Source organism: Callithrix jacchus, chromosome 22, assembly GCF_049354715.1.
Source record: "Callithrix jacchus isolate 240 chromosome 22, calJac240_pri, whole genome shotgun sequence".
In the NCBI taxonomy this organism is placed as follows: domain Eukaryota; kingdom Metazoa; phylum Chordata; class Mammalia; order Primates; family Cebidae; genus Callithrix; species Callithrix jacchus.
The window spans coordinates 38942834-38954094 of NC_133523.1; the positions used below are offsets into that span (position 1 = coordinate 38942834).

The window sequence follows — 11261 nt, forward strand, 5'->3', positions numbered from 1 at the left end:
CACTTTAGGAGGCTAAGGTGAGAGAATCGCTTCAGCCCGAAAGTTTGAGATCAGCCTGGGCAACATGGCAAAACTCCATCTCTATTTTTAAAAACAAATAAATAAATAAAACCAAATATAGATATCAATTCAATAGCTATACTCGTCTCCCCCAAAATTTCTAGGGAAACAAGCAAGACTTGAAAAAAAAGATTCCTTAAATTTAAATAACGCTGGGATTAGCCAGATGTGGTGGCGTGTACCACCGTGTACTTGAGCTCAGGAGTTGGAAGATCGAGGCTGTGGTGAGCCGTGATCACACTCCTTCCTGCACTCCAGCTTGATGTGCAGAGAGTAGCTAATGCGGATAGATTATTTTTCTCACGCATAAAGAATCTCTGAAGCAGATTGTTCAGAGCTGGAATGGAGGCCCTGCAGTGTCAACAGGGACACAGCTCTTTCTATTTTTCTGTCCCATTAGCCTTAGCTTGGGGCTTCCATCCTCTCCATCACCTCATGGCTCAAGATGGCTGCTGACGTTACAGCTGCCTTATCCACGTTCCAGGCAAGAGGCAGAAAGAAGGGGACAAAGGGCAACAGCAACAACAAACAAATCCCCCTTGCCAGTTTACGGACTGTGCCCCTGTTAAGGGAATTTTACCTAAGGACCATCCAACAACTCCTGTTTAGATTGGCCCAAGAGTCACATGGCCACCGTAGCTGCAAAGGAGGCAGGGAATTGCAGTCCTTGCCTTGGGTATGTTGCTGCCCCAATCAGCATCAAGGTTTTTGTCTTAAGAAAGGCAGAGAGACTGGGTCTCTGGTGGGCAGCTGGCCACTCCAAGCCTTGGAACTTCTATCTCCTCAGCTAGGCAAAATGGCCTTTCTTACCTGAGCCCAAGGAGTAAGAGTCACAGCCCCAGCAGCAGGGGTTTGGGAAATATGGGAGCTGCTGGTCTGAGCTGCGATTGTGTGCAGCTGATGCAGAATGAGGCCAGCAGGAGGGGCAGAGGGAGGGAAAGAGAAGCAGCTCAGGTTTCTAGGTCGAGCCAGATCCCATAGCCTCAGGGTGTGGTGGAGGCTCAAAGACCAGGTCCTCCTCCCTCTGGGCATCTCTGTGCTCTTGCTGAATCCTCCCACATAGTACAATCCCCTTCTTTTGTAGTAGAGACTACAAACCCCGTCTCTACTAAAAATACAAAAATTAGCTGTGCATGGTGGTGCGCACCTGTAGTCTCAGCTACTCGGGAGGCTGAGGCAGGAGAATTCCTTGAACCCAGGAGGCAGAGGTTGCGGTGAGCCGAGATTGTGCCATTGCACTCCAGTCTGGGTAACAACAGCGAAACTCTATCTCAAAAAAAAAAAAAAAAGAGTCTGGGAAAGAATAATAACAATAACCACAAAATAATAATCACTCCTATATCAGAGATCAGTCCATTCTCAGATTGCTATAAAGACATACCTGAAGGCCAGGCACGGTGGCTCACACCTGTAATCCCAGCACTTTGGGAGGCCAAGATGGGTGGATCACCTGAGGTCCGGAGTTCGAAACCAGCCTGGCCAACATGGTGACACCCCATCTCTATAAAAACATTAAAAAAAATAATAAATTTAAAAAGATACCTGAGACTCAGTAATTTGTAAAGAAAAGAGGTTTAATCAGCTCATGATTCTGTGGGCTACGCAGGCTTCTCCTTCTGGGGAGACCTCAGGAAACACAGTCGTGGCAAAAGGTGAAAGGGAAGCAAGCATGTCTTCACATGGCCAGCAGAGAGGAAGGTGAGGTACTACACACTCTTAAACAAGCAGTACTAGGGGGATGGTGCTAAAACACTGAAAACTGCCCCCGTGATCCAATCACTTCCCACGAGGCCCCTCCTCCTACACTGAGGATAATAACTCGGGATCACGAGATTTGGGTGGGGACACAGAGCTAAAGCCTATCAATTGGTTTGTTCCTTTTCCATGCAAGATCTCAATGAATTTCCACAGCAGCTCTTAAGAGAAGTTATTACCATTCCCCTAATTTATAGGTGAGGAAACTGAGGCAGAGACTTAAAAACCTTGCTCCAGGCCCCACAGTTCCCATGGCTCCTGGGTGGAGGTGCTGGTTGGGGCGTCCTCTCTGTTCTTCAGCAGGGCAGGGGGTTTCAGGTCATAGCTCTGAGGTCAGACAGAACTGAATTGGCCTCTTTCAGCTGTGGGAACTTGGGTTCATTGCCTGCTTTTCCTCCTTGTAAAATGGAGAGGATAATACTGCCCCTGCCTCCTACAATTATTGAAAAGATTATATTAGTTAATACGAGTAAAGAGTCTGGCGCATGCATGCTCGATAAACACTTATGATCCAGACTAAGATGTGAGCTTTTAGCAACAGGCAGATGGAAAAAGCAAAGGTAACATTTTTCTTTTTTTCTTTTTTTACAGATAGGGCTTTACTATTATTCAGGCTGGAGTACAGTGACGAAATCATGGCTCACTGCAGCCTCCCAAGCAGCTGGGACTACAGGCACGAGCCACCATGCCTGGCAATTTTTGAATTTTTTGTAGAGTCAGAGTCTTTGCTGTATTGCCAGGCTGGTCTCAAACTCCTGGGTTCAAGCAATCCTCTCACCTCAGCCTCCCAAAGTGCTGGGATTACAGGCATAAACCACCGCACTCAGCCTCAAAGATAACATTTGTCCTGGCAAACTTAATCCTACTAAGCAGGTTTGCCTCAATTTATGTAATATATGATGCTCTTTAAGTTGCAATTACTGAGAATTGCTTACAAAAAGTAATAATAGGCCAGGCGCAGTGGCTCGTGCCTGTAATCCCAGCACTTTGGGAGGCTGAGGCAGGCAGATCACCTGAGGTCAGGAGTTCAAGACCAGCCTAGTCAACATGCTGAAACCTCGTCTCTACCAAAAATACAAAACATTGCCAGGTGTCATGGTGCATGCCTGTAGTCCCAGCTACTCGGGAGGCTGAGGCATAAGAATCACTTGAACCCGGGAGGCAGAAGTTGCTGTGAGCAGAGATCATGCCATTGCACTCCAGCCTGGGCAACAGAGCGAGACTCCGTCTCAAAAATAATAATAACAATAAGTGTTTATGAGCTTTTAGAAACATGATCCTCATCATCACAGGTTCCAGGGTAAGGTGCTCGCAGCACAGATTCTCTGACTTGCTCCTCAAAGCTTCCCTTTGAAATGGAATGACTAATGCATTTCCCACATCTCCTAGCTGTGTATTAAAATATACATCCCCGCCAGGAGCACTAGCTAATGCCTGTTATCCAGCACTTTGGGAAGCTGAGGCAGGAGGATCACTTGAGGCCAGCAGTTCAAGACCAGCCTGGGCAACATGGCAAGACCCTGTCTCTACAAAACAGAACAGAATCAACCAGGCATGGTAGCATGTGTCTGTCATCCCAGCTACCTGGAAGGCTGAGATGGAAGGATTGCTTGAGCCTGGGAGTTTGAGGCTGCAGTGAGCTGTGATGGTGTCACTGCACTCCAGCCTATGAGACAGAACAAGACCCTGTCTCAAAAAATATAAAATCATATATATCCCAGGCTCCTGCCTGGGCCCAGAAAAACCTCTCTCTCAAGGGTGGGAACTTGAAAGCAGAATTTTTTTGTTTTTTGAGATGGAGTCTTGCTCTGCTGTCCAGGCTGGAGTGCAGTGGCACGATCTCAGCTCACTGCAGCCTCCACCTCCCAGGTTCAAGCTATTCTCATGCCTCCGCCTCCCGAGTAGCTGGGATTACAGGGGAACACCAGCACGCCTGGAAAGCAGAATTTTTAACAGAGTCTAGGCGAGGCACAGTGGCTCACACCTGTAATCCCAGCACTTTGGGAGGCCAAGGTGGGCGGATCATGAGGTCAGGAGATCGAGACCATCCTAGCCAACACCGTGAAACCCCGTCTCTACTAAAAATACAAAAACTTAGCCGGGTGTGGCGGTGTGCGTCTGTAATCCCAGTTACTCCCGAGGAAAAGAGTTTAGGGGATTTTTGTCAGCTGGGAAGCTGTGGGACTCAGATGCAGAGACTGTTTGACAAAAAAAAAAAAAAAAAAGGAAAGTGAGACACAAAGAGAGGAGGTGACTCGTCCAGAGTTACTTGGCCAAAAAGGAGCAGGGCCAGGATTTGGCCCAGAGAGGAGCAGGAACTAGTCCAGGGTCACACAGCGGGTTTCAGATGAGGGCTGAGACTGGGGCCCTCCACCGTCCCCAGTAGGTCCACAGCGGCTCCTCTCCTCCCCCATAAAGCCACGAGGCTCTGGTGGCACTGGGGGCCCTCAGATTCCACCAGCCATGAGTGGGGAGGCAGACCACGCCCCTCTCAGCCCCCATCCCTTACCCCTCACCCAAGCGGCCTTTGCTCAAATGACCACGATGGGGAGGGCAGGGAGTGGGGGTGACCTTGAGGCCAGAATAGACAATGGCCCAGTCCCTCTCTGGAGCCCCGCCAGCCCAGCAAGAGGAAGGAAGCCTGCCCTGGTTTTTTCCATGGACTGGAATGTTGATTCAGGATGAAGAGCAGGGAGGAGGGAAGGGGAGGAGGGAGAGAGGGGGGAAAAGAGGAGGAAAGACAAGGGAGTAGAAGGAGGGTGGAGGACGGTGAAAAGGGGAACAGGGAAAGAAGGGAGAAAAAGGGGGTGAAGGAGGAGGAGGGATGGGGGAGGAAGAGGAGAAGAAAGAGGAAGGAGACAGAAGAGGAGGATGGAGGAGGGGGTGTCAAGGAGGATGGAGGAGGGGGGTCCTTGGGAACCAAGGAGTGAGCCCTATTAGCTTCAGCCCGTCCTGACACACCATACAGAGAATGCAGAGTCCAGAGAGGGTGCCCAAGTCTGCAAGGTTGCACAGGACCAGTGCAGCCAAAGGGCCTCACCTGCGCGGCTGCTCCTGCCTGTGGAAGCAGGAGCTCCCTGAGTCCCCACAGTGACCTTCAGACGCAGGTGTCATCTGGCACATTTCTCAGAAGAGGAGACTGAGCGCCCAGAGGTAAAGTCACAATTCCTGGAGCAGCCCCTCTTTGGGTCAGAGTCCAGGGTCCTTACGATGGCCTGAGGCCTGCCCGCCCCGCATCCCCTGCACCCCCTCCTCTCCTTCCCTCACGGCAGCCACCTGGCCTCCTGGCTATTGTTCGAACAGATGAAGCAACTCCTTTCTCAGGGCCTTTGCACTGGCTGCTCCCGCTGCCAGGATGGGCTCCCTGACACCTGCCTCAGTCCAGCCAGGTCTCCGCTCAAATGTCACCTCCCCAGAGGGCTACCCTACACACCCAAAGTTGTCTGGCCTTATTCTTCACAGCATTTAGCGCTTACACAACTAAGTCAATTTGACATTTCATATTTCTTTCTTTTTTCTGTCTTTTTTTTTGAGACAGTCTTGCTCTATTGCCCCAGCTGGAATACAGCGGCACAATCAGAGCTCACTGCAGCCTCCAACTCCCAGGCTCAAGCAATCCTCCTGCCTCAGTCTCCTGAGTAGCTGGGACTACAAGTGCTCACCACCATTACCTGCTAATGTTATATATGTAGAGAGACAGAGAGATAGATAGAGAGAGAGAGAGAGAGAGAGAGAGAGAGAGAGAGAGAGAAAGAGAGAAAGAGAGAGAGAGAGAATTTTTTTTGAGATGGAGTCAGTTCTCTCGCCCAGGCTGGAGTGCAGTGGTGCAACCTCTACTCACTGCAACTTGCCCCTCTTGGGTTCAAGTGATTCTGCAGCCTCAGCCTCCCGAGTAGCTGGGATTACAGGCACCCGCCACCACGCCCCTTAACTTATTTTTGTAGAGACAGGGTTTCACATGTTGGCCAGGCTGGTCTTGAAGTCCTGACCTTGTGATCCACCCACCTGGGCCTCCTAAAGTGCTGGGAATACAGGCGTGAGCCACCACGCCTGGCCTTTTTTATACTTTTTAATTTTTTCTTTCTACCTATAACCTATGAGGCAGAATGATTGTTTTATATTTTGTAGAGACAGGGTCTCTCTATGTGGCCCATGTTGGTCTCAAACTCCTGACCTCAATCGATTCTCCCACCTCTGCTAACTGGTTTTTGACAAAGGTGCCAGGAACTCTCACTGGGGAAAGGACAATATCTTTCATAAATGATGCTGGGTAAACTGGATATTCGCATGCAGAAGAAGGAAACTAGACCCCCACCTCTCACCCTATACAAAATCAACTCAAAATGGATGAAAGACCTAAATGTAAGACCGGAAAATATAAACTAGTAGAAGAAAACATAGGAGATATGCCTCAGAACGTTGGTCTGGGGAAAGATTTTATGAATACCTCCTCAAAAGCACAGGCAACAAAAGCAAGAATAAACAAATGACGACCGGGCACGGTGGCTCACGCCTGTGATCCCAGCACTTCGGGAGGCCGAGGCGGGCAGATCACCTGAGGTCGGGAGTTCGAGACCAACCTGACCAACATGGAGAAACCCAGTCTCTGCTAAAAATACAAAATTAGCTGGGTCTGGTGGCGCATACCTGTAATCCCAGCTACTCAGGAGGCTGAGGCAGCAGAATCGCTTGAACCTGGGAGGAGGTTGCAGTAGTGAGATCACCCCATCGCATTCCAGCCTGGGCAACAGAGCAAGACTCCCTCTCAAGAAAAAAAAAAAAGGAATCCAGCAGCTTTGAGAGCCATGGTGAGGACGACTTCGGCCATCGCCCCGAGTGAGGCAGGAGTCACAGAGGCTGGAGGGGTTCTCATTCAGGTTGTTGTTTTTTTATTCTGAGATGGAGTCTTGCTCTGTCCCCCAGGCTGCAGTGCAGTGGTGCAATCTCAGCTCACTGCAGTCTCCGCCTCCTGGGTTCAAGTAATTCTCCTGCCTCAGGTTCCCAAGTAACTGGAATTCCAAGCATGTGCCATCACACCTGAGTAATTTTGTTGTTGTTGGTTGCTTTGTTTTGTTTTTTGAGACAAAGTTTTGCTCTTGTCACCCAGGCTGGAGTCCAATGGCACCATCTCAGGACACTGCAACCTCTGCCTCCCAGGTTCAAACGATTATCCTGCCTCAGCCTCCTGAGTAGCTGGGATTACAGGTGCGCACCACCACACCCAGCTAATTTTGTATTTTTAGTAGAGACGGGGTTTTGCCGTGTTGGCAAATCTGGTCTCGAACCCATGACCTCAGGGGATCAACCCGCATTGGCCTCCCAAAGTGCTGGGATTCCAGGTGTGAGCAATCATGCCTGGCCCTGATTGAGGTTCTAACAGGATCCCTCTGGCCACCAGGTGAAAAGAGACTACTGGAGGCAGAATTATGCCGCAAGGGACAGGAAGAGTCAGGGGTCTCCGAGCTGTGAGTATGAGCAGTCGCAGGGATGAAGCTGTCATTTCTGAGTCCAAAAGGCTACAGGCAGGGCTGGGTGGGAGGTTGGGATGAAGACCTGTCTTGTTTGAGGCTAATGAGCTGGGAGCCTCACCGAAGGCACACAGGCTCCAGGCGGGAAGTTGGCAACAAGTCGTGGACTGTGGTTTTCACCCGCCTCATGGGCCCCTCATCCTCTCCCCCAACTTCCCCTCATGCCCCGGTGGAGCCAGCTTTGTTTGTTTCCCTCCCATCATCCGTTTCATGATGGGGAAGGCTGGTTTTCCCCTAACCCAGCAGACACCTCTTCCTCCGCCGGTCCCTGACCCTCCCACCCCGGGAAGCCCCGAGCGAACCTCCCAGAATGTCCCAGCAGGATGGGGCTGCTGCTACCGTTCATCTAGCCAGATGAACCCCAAAAGGGGAAGTGGGTCACCCACGGTCACCCGGCCCATGGTCAGCCCAGCACTTCAGGGTCTCATCTCTTCACCGCCACCACAGCCCAGGGAGGCTCTCCATGCCCGTCTCTCATTCTCCCCACATTTCACACGAGAAAACAGGGGCTCCCAGGGAGGCCCACACTCACCTAAGATGCTCCAAAGATGGGGCGTCTGGATTTGAACCCAGGCCCTGGCAGATGCTGTAAGCTCAGAAGAGAAGGCAGAGACAGAGAACAGAACCGAGCCCTGCCCTCCCAGATCCAGTGGGGAGGCAGACTTGTCCCCAAGTCATAATGGCCCAGCCGTGGTCAGAGCCTGGGACAGAGGAGCCCCAGGAGGCTGCAGGAGCTCAGAGCAGGTACCTGACCCACCCTGGGGTCAAGGAGGCTTCCTGGAGGAGAGGACAGCTCAGCCGATATCTAAAGATGATACTAGGTTACTAGGTGCAAATGGTGCAGAGAGAGGGAAGAGCATGTCCAAAAGCCCAGGGTTGAGATGGAACCAAGGGGCTTCCAGCAAGGCACAGTGGCTCACATCTGTGATCCCAGCACTTTGGGAGGCCGAGGTGGGCAGATTACCTGAGGGCAGGAGTTCGAGACCAGCTTGGGCAACATGGAGAAACTCTATCTCTACTAAAATACAAAAATTAGCCAGGTATGGTGGCATGCATCCATAATCCCAGCTACTCGGGAGGCTGAAGCATGGGAATTGCCTGAACTCAAGAGGTGGAAGTTGCAGTGAGCTGAGATTGCGCCACTGCACTCCAGCCTGGGCGACGAAGTAAGACTCCATCTCTCAAAAAAAAAAAAGAGGGCTGGGCGCGGTGGCTGGTGCCTGCAAATCCCAGCACTTTGGGAGGCTGAGGCAGGCAGATTACGAGGTCAAGAGATCAAGACCATCCTGGCCAACATGATGAAACCCGTCTCTACTAAAAATACAAAAATTAGCCGGGTGTGGTGGAGTGCACCTGTAGTCCCAGCTACTCAGGAGGCTGAGGCAGGAGAATCGCTTGAACCCGGGAGGCAGAGGTTGCGGTGAGCCACGCCACTGCACTCTAGCCTGGGTGACAGAGCGAGACGCTGTTTCAAAAAAAAAAGAGGGAACCTAGGGGCTTCTAAATCTGACCGTGTCCTGGCCCTGATTAAACTCTGCTACAGCTGCCCTAGCAAACTCTTTAGCTTGGTATACATTCATTCATTCACTCACTCATTCATTCAATAAACATTCCCTGGAGTGCATTGTCAGTGTCAGGCCCCATGGGAACACAGCAGTGAGCACGACAGCCCCTCCTTGACTGCGATGCAGACCAGGGGGCTCATGAAGGAGGAGACATCTAAGACCTGAAGGAGGAGTAGGAGCGATGCTGGGGAAGAGGCAGGGAATGGTGTTACTGGCAGAGGGAACAGCCTGTGCAAAGGCCTGAAGGTAACTTCTGCATATGACACCTTTGAGAAACTACTCATTGATGAGCTGAAGCATAGGGTCATTCAGAAGAGGCCAGCCTTGTGGCCGGTCATGGACTTCCTCCCAGGGCACTGGGGAGCTGCCGGAGGGTCTGGAGCAAGGGAGAGGCAGGGGTAGGCTTGTACTTCCTAAGGACTCCCCCGCTGCCACATGCACGGTGAATGGAGAACTGGTGAACTGGATGCACAGAATCCAGTGTCAGCGGACGTGTGGGACTTGGACCTGGTTCCCTGGGAGAGAGTCCGAGGAGCCCTCCTCTGGTCTTCCAGGGCTGCGCTCTCCCCAAGCTCCGGATGGAAGGCGTGGCCCAAGGCAACCGCTAGATGGTGCCCGTACACCACCCGCCAGGTCTTTGTTTGCCAAAAGTACATAAGGCCCAGAGCTGGGCAGAACTGCCCCTGGGTCAGGAGAGCAAATCCCTCTCAGTCTTTCGATCCTGGCGCCCTGGCCAGGCATCCTGGGGCCATTTGACTCCCGGGCTCAGGAAGGAGCTGGCTGAGCTGCAAGGAGCATATTGTTTGTCTCTTTTCTGACCCTGGAATCTCACACTGGGGTACCTTGCCTCCCTCTTCAGACAGGGGGGATTCTTACCTCCCTCATCAGACTAGCAGGCTGTCTCCCCACCAGTTTGAGGGGCTCCCCATTTCTGTCATTCATTCGGAAGCTCATCAGCTCTCCCAAAAGGTCTGGGAGCCCTTCAACACCCCCATCAGACTGGGACTACCCATCTCCCCCATCAGGTTAGATGTATTGTCTCACCCATCAAAGTATTACTCTTGGCCGGGTGCGGTGGCTCACGCCTGTAATCCCAGCACTTTGGGAGGCCGAGGCAGCCAGATCGCCTAAGGTCAGGAGTTTGAGACCAGCCTGGCCAATATGGTGAAACCCCATCTCTACTAAAAATACAAAAATCAGCCAGGCATGGCAGTGGGCACCTGTAATTCCAGCTACTCAGGAGGCTGAAGCAGGAGAATCGCTTGAACCCAGGAGGTGCAAGTTGCAGTGAGCCGAGATTGTTCCACTGCACTCCAGCCTGGGCAACGGAGCAAGGCTCTGACTCAAAAATAAATAAATAAATACATTGTCTCACACATCAGAATGTTGCTCCTTACTTCCCCAACACACCGGAAATACAGACTGGACACTGGTTCCTGCTGCTCGGGGCTGGGGCTTCTTATCTTCTTCATTGGATTTGGGCAGTCTTGTCTCCCTCATCGGATTTGGTGACAGCGCCTCAGTTTTTTTATTTTTCCCTCTGTGCTGGGCAACCTTGTCCCCCACTATCAGATTGGGAGACTCCTTGTGTCCCAGTCAGACCAGAGGGTCAGACTCCTCCACCCTTTCAAAGGTTTCTGGGTCCTTCTTACATCCATGGGAAAAACCATGCCTGTTTTACCAACAGGGAAACTGAGGCACAGAAAAGCAAAGTACCACGTCGTGCTGCAGATGCTCGTCTCCCCCTCCTCCCGCTCCTCTGCCCCTGCCTTCCCCCGCCCCCACCCCTGCCCTGGGTAACTCCCCTGGCACCGGGAGCAGGGGAATTTTGCCCTGCTGGCCTCTGCACCAACCACCTCCCTTTATCGGCAGCATTGCCACCGGTGGCGGCCCAGGGTTAAAGTCCGGAGGGAGCTCGGGGCTCAAATCGGACAGGGAGGGAGGAGTGACAGCCAACCCACAACGGGGAGTCCCCAGAGGTCAAGCCCTCATGCTGCTGAAAGGCGAAGGGATGGGCAGGGCCATGTCCCCCGGTAAGGTGTGGGTTCAGTCCCGCTGCCTTGAACCTGGAACTTCACCCCCACTGGGACCCTCAGCTGCTTCAGCTCTAAGGAGCAGGGGGCGTGAAAACTTCAAAGCTCTGTAGTCAGACTCTAGGAGTTTGAATGCTGCCTCCTATAACCTGCTGTGTGAGATCTGTCTCTCTCAGCCTCAGTTTCCCCAGCTGTGCAGTGAGGATATCCACTGAGCGGTGGTGAAGGCTCAGTGCGTTCACACACAAGAAAGCCTTGGGACAGCGGCCTACAGTGGCGCCAGCAAGTCAGCACGCACCCCGCCCTTCCCTTCCAAGAAG

At 52.1% G+C, this 11261-nt stretch overlaps 1 long non-coding RNA gene across 1 annotated transcript; it reads right to left on the minus strand.

Annotated features, from left to right (window-relative positions):
• Window positions 1–1613: 1613 nt before the first annotated feature.
• Window positions 1614–10651, minus strand: LOC144580808 (uncharacterized). Its single transcript, XR_013530979.1, has 3 exons — window positions 10315–10651; window positions 5861–5870; window positions 1614–2142 (listed from the first exon to the last, which is right to left on the minus strand). It is a non-coding gene; the product is annotated as an uncharacterized LOC144580808 (long non-coding RNA).
• Between the last annotated feature and the right edge of the window lie 610 nt (window positions 10652–11261).